This window comes from Prionailurus bengalensis, chromosome B4 (genome assembly GCF_016509475.1).
Source record: "Prionailurus bengalensis isolate Pbe53 chromosome B4, Fcat_Pben_1.1_paternal_pri, whole genome shotgun sequence".
NCBI lineage: Eukaryota > Metazoa > Chordata > Mammalia > Carnivora > Felidae > Prionailurus > Prionailurus bengalensis.
In genome coordinates this window covers 87,058,398-87,068,098 of record NC_057358.1, presented here as the reverse complement: position 1 = coordinate 87,068,098, position 9,701 = coordinate 87,058,398, and the positions used below count along the sequence as shown (strand labels likewise).

The following is a 9,701-nucleotide window of genomic DNA, read 5'->3' as shown; positions in this document are numbered from 1 at the left end:
CAACCTAGACCCCCCCCCAACTAAGCTCTAGACCAATATATACATTTGATAACTTGACACTGCCCCCAAGAAATCTCAAAGGAATTCCAAAGGTGATATCTCAAATACAAAGCATTTCAGTTCACTTGCTCCAAAACATGATGTTCCTCCTGAGTTCCCTATGTCAATAAATGATACCATCATTCATCCAGCTATGACAAAAAGGATAACCTTGACAACTGCCTCACTTTCGCTCCATGTCATCCATCACCGAGTCCTGTCAGTCAACTGAACCTCCTAAATATTCTATAAACTCATCAACTTCTCTCCCTTCCAACCTTTGATCAAATCAGCTTTATATCTTCTAGTCTATTGCAATACTTTACTAAGTGATCTTTCTTTATTTGCATTGGCTTCTATACAACCTCTTTTCCACACCACAGCCAGAATGATCTCAAAATGGAAGTTACTTTTGACAACAACCACTTCAGTGGGTTGCTTGGTATCCGATTGCCTGGTGTCCAATCTGCCTTTGTTCCTGTGACTCTATAGTCACCTAGCATCACCCTTCATTCTTCTCCACAAGATTTTATTCTTCTTTCCACTCCCTAGGAATATTTTCTCTGTTCTCTGCTATGGACAACCAGTAAGTCCTGTTGATTTGATTTCCATAATGGTGTTTACATATGCCTCGTACATGCTCATGCACATTGGTTAGACTCACATTATCTCCTGTGTAGACTCATATTTGTATATAAATAACTTTGTAATTGATTCTCTTATTTTCACTCTTTACTTACTTTAACTCAACCTAGATTACAAATCAAATAAATCTGAACTGTAGCTTCAATATGCCATTTCCATTGTTCAAAAAGAAAAAAATATATTAACAATTTTCTCTTGTCACTGAAGAAAATACAGACTCTTTATCCTGGTGTTTAAGTTTGAAGCAAATGCTCCTTCCTTAGTTACCCTCATCCCATTATACATGTCCTTTGCCTCCAATTACACCTCTCCCAGGTCTGTGGACACACTCAGCCTCCTATGCCATCCTTACCAATCTCGGACTTTAAAGTCCACCCAAAGAAGTGTCAGTAAATCCATTTTATTACAAAACTACAAAACCTACATGGCAAAGTAAGTCCCCCTTTACCATTCTAGGCCCTTTCTTTGTGGCAGTTCTTGTAACACTGTATTGAGTTATTATATAATTAATGACCTTCCTAACTAAACTGTAAAGTTTTGAAGGCTAAAACTAATATTTACTCACCTTTGCATATCAGTGCAGCTAAATAACTGCCACAAAGAATGCATTTAATAAATATCTGAAGAATGAGTTCAGTTAGTTAAAGCCATTAGGTGTATATTATTTTAGCTTACTTCTACTCTCTCATCCTTATAATTGGATAGTTAAGAATTAGAACTGACACCTTTTGCTGGTATATACCTATGCAGATATGATAAAATATTTGATGAGGATTCCACCTCAATTCCATGAGGATTCCATGAAATTCTTTTCAAAAGGATAATTATTACAGTATGGTTTTAAAAGCCCTCATTATTTTTAGTGTTTTAAATATATTCACTCATTTAATCTTAACAATAACCTGATGAAAGAAGCATTATTATCTCTATCATAAATGAGAAAACTGAGATAGAGACATTAAATAATTTATACATGGCTACAGAATTAATAAGTAATGAATCCAGGATTTGAACCCATTTTAATATTAATGCATTTACTTTAAACCTATATGACTTCTCTCTGTATTAACGTACTTAGAATGAGTAACATTAACTTACTGAGAATGAATAACACTTGTAAAAAAATCCACTCACAGAACTATTTTCTTACCATTGAAATGTTCTCATTTGTATCCTAGTTTGCTTAATTAAATCATAAAGTTGAAGCTACATGAATTAACACATAGTTTAAGACCACCAATTATATAACAAACACATGTATGCTCTTATATTTTGATGATTTGGTACTGGTCATTCCATGTATATACTATTATATGCACTTTTCCTATTGATATTTATATTATTCATACAAAGATTAGTTTACAAACTCATTTTGTTTGCTTTAAATACTGTTGCATATTTGTATTGAGCACACACTAAGTTATCATATATTCTGTTGTTGATAACCAACTCTTCGTTAGTTTCATAATTTTTCCTGTGATAATTTGCAGAATAATGAGAAATAAAATAAGTATTGATTTAAAACCAGTAATGACAGAAATTTCACTTCAACAATATATTTAATCATAAAAGGAGAAATGGGCAATCTACAGACCATATGAATTCAACCCTTTAAAGATATATATATATCCACAATAATGTTATATTGCATATTTCAGATCTTATGTGACTTCATTAAGATGGATCAATGCAAGGACATGGTTCCTACACATGTGAGCTTAGTGGGCTGAAAGGTGGCCCTTCAAAAAGTATGCTCATGTCCTAATCCCTGGAACTCGTCGTTGTTTACCTTATTTGGAAAAACAGACTTTGCCATTATAAATGAAAGATCTAGAGATGAGGAGATCATCCTAGATTATCCAACTAGGCCCTAAATCCAATAACAAATATCTTTATAAAATAAAGGAAGAAGTAAATTTGAGGCAGGTAGAATAGGAGACAGAAAGAAGTTGAGGGGGACAAGGTTATCAGGGAGGCAAGGGTTGGTGCCCATAAGTCAAGGAACGCCAACAGCCACCAGAAGCTATATGAAAGCAAAGAATAGATTCTCCCCTAGAGCCAGAGGGAGTGAGGCCCTGCTGACAGCTTGATTTTGAACTTTTGGCCTCCAGAACTATAAGAAAATAAGTTTCTACTAATTAAGCCACCAAGTTCATAGTCATTCTTTTTATTTTTATTTTATTTGTTTATTTACTTTAGAGAAAGAGAGCATGAGCAGGGGAGAGGGACAGAAGGAGAGGGAGAGACAGACAGACAGAGAGAGACAGAGAATCCTAAGAAGCCTCCGTGCTCAGCACAGAGCCCAAAGTACAGCTCAATCCCACGAACCTGGGATCATAACCTGAGCTGAATTCAAGAGTCAGACACTCAACCAGCTGAGCCACCCAGGCACCCCTGTAGTCATTCTTTATGGCAGACACAGGAAACTAATCAAAGACTGTCATTTACAAAGTGCTATGCAAAATTAAAGAATGCCTGTATTTGCTATTATGTAATTTTGTCTTTTACTCTCTTATTCTAGACCTCTACATCATGCTCATATACTCTTTCATATAATATTGGATACAAGTCTAAATCATTTCAGTCTATGTGAATGAAGTTTCATCATTCACTAAATGGGTATTTTGGTATTGGTAATATTCTTTAAAATTTATTTTGAGGCAAGCATTTTACATTTTGCTTGCTTGTTGTTTATTTAGAGAGGAGACAGAAGTGGTCACAACATCTAAACACTAAGTCATCCCTCACTGCCAGCATATTGCCTCTAGGCTAAATGCTCCCAATTACTCTGAGCCTTTCTAATTGGCAATATTTTCCAAATATTTACTCATTATTCTGCTCTTCTTTTACCAATTGATTGGTTCTTTTGAGAGAGCACACTCCAATCCATATTCATAGGCAGACAAGCATTTCAGAACCCATTCTAATTGCTATCTTTGATATGCCCTAAGTTAGACTTAGTTTTTGTATACTATGTAAAATATGTTGTTTGCTGGTTATGTGGATTGACCATGTTTCTTAGTTTTCCCAGTGCTCACTTAAACATAACTATGGGAAAGAGGAAAATCCGCAAAGATAAAAATGGGAGAGAGATCAGTAGATAAGAAACTTTATAAACTTTTGTACAATTAAATGCAGCCAGAGAGAGGAGGAAGGTTTAGAATGGAATGTTCTAACACTGAAGCACATGAGAGAAAAGTTTATTAGACTCACTGAATTACAGAGATGTTCTCACGTCAGTGATGCTGCTTAAAACAGAGGGCAGGGAAAGTTAAATGACAACATGAAGATTGAAGATTAGTTGGAAGTCAATATTTGGGAGAATTAATGTATTCTCTTCCTTCACCTTACTCCCCAAGTGGTAAGACCCAAATGCCTAGAAGCTCCGATCATAAAAATAAAGGAGGCTCTTGACTCAGAGATGCCAAGTAGAGACTTAAGGCAGAATCGGACATATAACATTGAAAATAGAGAATAAAGTAAAACTCTTGATGCTAAATGGTTGACTTCTAAGATCCACATCCTCAATCCTCAAAAGACCAGCATTCTGATATCTATGCTTTCCAGAGTTTCTGGGAGGGAAAATGGCATTTTAAAAGTTCCCCAGGGAAAAAGCAAACTCTTTTCCCAAACACACTTGATATACACATTTCTTCCTCTCCCAGAACTTCTAGTTGTTATTGTGTTTACTGTCTTATTATTAAATAAAATGGATGAGTCAATGATTATCAAAAGTTTAAGTCAATGATGCGATGGTGATAAAATAAGCAAACAGAAAAATGCGAACTTGGAAGAAACATTATTTGACAGCACAAAAGAAAACTTCTGTTTTCTCTATCCCACAAAAATTAAAGAAAACCCAATTCTCATCTACCTCAGAGGTACACGAAATACTTGCACACACAGAAGATAATACAGTTCTACTTTAATAAATATTTTAATAAATAATAAAAATAATAAGAACTACCTCTTGGAAGTTTAAACTATAATGGCTAAAATGAAAAAAAAATAAATTCAAACAGAAATATTAGATGAAAAATAAAAAAGTTTCTTAGAAAATAGAATGGAAATATAGCAATTATGAGAGAGAAAAAAAACGATGAGACTCTATGAGATTCAGTATCAGAGGACAGAACAGAGAAAATGGAACAAAGGTAATTAGCAAATATGGTGGCAAATTTCCCAGAACTGAAAGATGTCAGTCATCTGAATGAATGGACTGATTGAAAGCTCAGCAAAATGAATGAAATACACTCACTATTGAGCACATCAAGGCAGATGAAAATTCTAGGAAGAAAAGCCACATAAAAAAGGGAAAACAAACATCATTATTGTGTTCCTGATAGTTCAAAGGCTGATTGATAATTTTAGCAAAATGAATGATATGACAATATTAAAAGGATAGGGAGAGCTATGGAGTTTAAAGTGAGCCAGATCATCACCTATAATAATGGGATAGCAGTAAATAATGTCTAGACTTAATAAATCAAGAATATTACAAGTGTATTTGTAGAAATATGGAGGAAAGTACCAGGAAAATAAGCAAAACAGAGTAGAAAGGGACTTCCCCCGAGTACCTGGTCAGAGAACTGCTAATGTCTTTGTATTATAAGTATTTCTGCGCTATTTGATTTGCTATTTAATATGCATATTATTTTATTTTAAAATTTAACTTAAAAATCAGAGGGAAGAATAAGTAACAATAGGAAGATAATGGATTATATGAATAAAATATAAGCATTCAAGATCAGAACTACTTTCTGAGTGATCACAGATTTTTAGGTTTCTTATTGCAATATTGCTTCCTCCAATTTCTCATTTGCTCATCAGGAACAAAACTTGGATGATGAGTCAGATGGTAAGGAATTCAGCAGCAAACACCAGAAAACCAGTCAAGTGTCTTAAATGAAATAGTGACTTTTTTTTTTTCATATGACAGAAAAATCTAATGTTTAAAGGCATTATACAATTTTTGTAAGGGCATTATACTATTGAGGTCACCCAACTGTTATGATGGCTTCCCACTGGAACTTGAAGACAGACCTGTTGAAGAAAGAGAAAGAAGATGTACACTAAGGTTTACATAACTAGCCTATCAGACACTCTGGTAACAATTTACATATATTACCTCATTTAGTCTTTACATGAATGTGTAAAATATTATTTATTTTAGAAATGAAAAACTGAGAGCCAAATATATTAGGTAACATATCTAAAGTTATACAGTTAGTAAATGATACAGTCAGTGAAGGAACACCAGACTCTCTTCCCCTAATATCTGACCTTTTACAATTATAATAGCAAGTAGCTCAGATTCTAAGAAGTATAGGGAGGATGTTCCTTCATGGATGCATAAACTTCCATTTTTTTTCCTTCTAAAAAGCAAATATGTAGTGCTTGCTGATTCAGCAGTGAGGAGTGTAGTATAATAGCATATTCAGAATTGTCTGTTCTTCCAGGAGGTCATAACCGAAGAGTAGTGGTAAGTGTCACAGAGAACATCAAAACCACCAACTCCTAAACATTCTGCTGACACATGATGGGTGAATACTGATAAACAATGAAAGTGTGGATATTTTAAGTAAATTTGAAAGTCTGAGTGTAAACTGAGTATAAACTGAAGAATCTGAAGTTCAGGGTAATGCTTTCATCTTTTTCCAGCTGAAGTTCATAATTTTCAGTAGAGGATGGTTTACAAGACAAAACACTGGTTACAAACATATAAATAATGAAAAGACTTAATGTTTAGTGCACATTTGCTTTTATTCTTCTCAACTAAACTCTTTTGTGGTAATACTGTTATCTTCATTTTATATGACAAACTGCAAGTTCTAATAGGATAAAATGGTAAAATTTGACCTTAGGTCTCTAATGTCAAAGCCAATGCCTTTAAGATGTTATTTTTAAGTAATCTGTACACCCAACATGGGGCTAGAACTTACAGCCTCAAGATCAAGAGTCACATGCTCTTCCAACTGAACCAGCCAGGCACCCCCAAAAGCCAGTGCCTTTAACCACTTTGCTATTTTATGTCAAAAACTTTCACTTGACTAGACCACAGTGGAAGCTAAGTTTGGTAATATACTGCCAGGATATGAAGGAATGTCTAATAATAATATGGTTGAGAATAAGAACAGAGAGCAAAAATAGTAGCCTCTGTATGATTTTTTCTTTGAACTTACGCAGTTTCTTGTGATCTTAGAAGAACAGAGTCTAAAACCCCTAGAAAACTGGTCCATTAAAGGTAAGTATCTCTGTCCCATTTATGGGACTGAAACACAGTATGATAAATAGGGTTAAAGCCAAGGAATACTCCTCTGGCTGATGGCACATGGTCAGTAGGAATGTCCATATAGAGTCAGGGAGCAGAGTAAGTCTCATGGATAGAAAGCAAGGGCTGGATTGAGGTTTCATTGTTTGTGAAAGATGATTTAAAAAAAATACTTGCAACTCTCACTGGGCTACAGCTTACTTAAATCTCCATCTTGGGGGATGGGAGGAAGCAGAAACAGCCCAAAGCCAGAATCTGGACCAAGCTTCTATGACTGGAGGATTGAGGTAGAGAAATTTTCAAAATTATTAGACCACAAAGGATGAACACTGGAGAGAAAAACAAACCAATAAACACCCATATCAAATCATCCTACAAAGTCATTATTTTGATATCTATGACAAAAATCAACACTAGAACAATAATTACCAACATCTAAAGTCGGGAGAAAGATTTAACCACATAAGAAAAAAAAAAACAGAGCAATCTGAAAGGGACTTAAAAATAAATCTTCCAGGGGTGGTTCAATAGAAAATATCATTAGGTGAAACAAAAAAATTGTCAGAAATAGAATAAGAAAAGAATATGAAGAAGAATCAATTACAATTACTAGAAATGAAATAAAAGTGCTGTAAATGAACAGACAAAACTTGAGCACAAAGAAGATGTAATTTAACTCTGTCATCACTCTACTGAATGAAAGAAAATACAAAATGCCTCCATTTTTGTGTTTTGGTTCTTTAGCACAATAAGTAGCACAGGGAAAGGCATTTTGTTAATAAACCGAAATAAGCAGGAACATCAAGGCCTTGTCATGCAGAATAAAGATAACCAAAAGTTGAGCCCCCAAACTTCTGCCTCTTTTCAATTCCTTATTAAATGAGAGGATGAATAACATAAACTAGTGGTACCTGTAACTTTCTATGATTAACTGACAGAGCTAGGATTTCCCTGTAAACCTTTTCTCCATATATTTGAAAACACTACTTTTTATGAGATATTATAAAGACCAAAAATGTTTTACTGAATTAAGGAAAATAAGCTATCCCCCATGCCTGGGTGTTCTTTGTCCTCTTTATTCCAAAATATTTGCTTGCTTTTATGAAGATAGGATCTTCATCATTACAACAGTGGTAATGGAAGAGAGAGAAGTCTTTGGATAATAATTAGATTGCAGTTTTTTTCCACTTTTTTTCCTTGCTTTTTGAGTGCCTAAACAGTAAACCCTAGTGAATGTATCAATGTATTTCTTGCCACATTTGAAATTATTGTTATTATCTATCCCTGAATTAAATATTTTTTGTTTGCAATATAAAAAATTTTAATTACAATACAAATTATATGGTTTAGCCAAGTAGCAGTAAACAAAGAACTAATTTGTGTTCTTTCTGTACTTATCATTTGTTGACTAATTAGTTTCTCTACAAGACACCAAGTGACTGTTATAAATACAAACCTCCTGAGGATATAAAGGTTAATTTTGAAGTGATTACAAATATTCCAGTAACATTATAATTAATAGTTACATTTCCAATGCAGGAATCTTCTAAAGGACCAATTGGTAACCTCTGTAAATTAGTACAGATTGTTGGCATCATTTAGGATGGCTTTGCACTATTCCTTTCAGTCAATTGAGTTTCAGTGTGAGGCAGGATCAAATATTAAAACCATCATTATTCTAAAACCATGACCCTATGAGTGTGCATTTGTGTGTGTGTGTGTGTGTGTGTGTATGCATTTACAAGAGAGACACACACATACTATGTCTGTGCATACCATTTATTCATTCTCTCAGTCTGAGCCTGAGCTATGATTGGACACATTTTTTTGAAAGTTTTATGGTTTTATTAATACAAACACAATGTGAACACAACTGTTCATTTTCTTCACTGTGGAGCCTGGCATTGGGATTGGTGACTCTGATGGCCAGCTGGGCTTCTCTTTCCCCAATGGCTTTGTGGTTCTTGGAGGAGACATTATGAGCAATCTCTGGACAGTAAGATTTGTTGCACAACAGGAGGACTTCAAGTTCCTTGACTTTGTGGACTTGGAACTTCCAGAAGCCACTGGGCAGCACATGCTTTGTTTTCCTGATGCTCTTGTAACCAATGTTGGGCATCAAGATCTGGCCCTTGTATCTTCTGTGCACCCTATTGTCAGTGCCTCTATGTTTCCACCAATTACGTTTAATTTTGACATATAGGTCTGACTGGTGTCAGATGAACTTCCTAGTCCTCTTTTTAATTATCTTGGGCTTTGTGAGGGGTCTGAGGGTGGCCATGATGCTGAGAAGGAGATGGCTGCCACCTCCCCAGTCAGTGCTAAGGAAGAGGGCTGGACATCTTTTAAAATGATGTACTAAGTCATGGTGAAGAAGTGCATTTATGTAATGAGCATGTATGGCTCTTGGGAGAGAATTTAAACTGTGGAATGAGAGGGTCACACAGCTTCTTTCACAAAACATTAATAGAAGAATGATTTTGAGAATAAATATGTATCTACTATACAGCTAGGATTCTGACCCCGGCTTCCATGCATTTACAAACAGGTCTGAGGAAGTAAAGGGTGTAAGATATTAAAACTAAGTGTTCTTTTTTCCACTAAAATTTCTGAAAGTCTTTAATTCTAAAATATCACTGATTGGATTTCACTTGATCTTTTCAGTTCTTAATTTGTGGCTATTGTTAAAAGTGTCACACTTAATATTTTTCTAATAATAGATAAAGTACTGAAATTTGGTACTGAT

At 34.7% G+C, this 9,701-nt stretch overlaps 1 pseudogene; it reads right to left on the bottom strand.

The window, feature by feature from the left end:
• Nucleotides 1–8,762: 8,762 nt before the first annotated feature.
• On the bottom strand, nucleotides 8,763–9,236 carry LOC122473651 (annotated as a pseudogene).
• Between the last annotated feature and the right edge of the window lie 465 nt (nucleotides 9,237–9,701).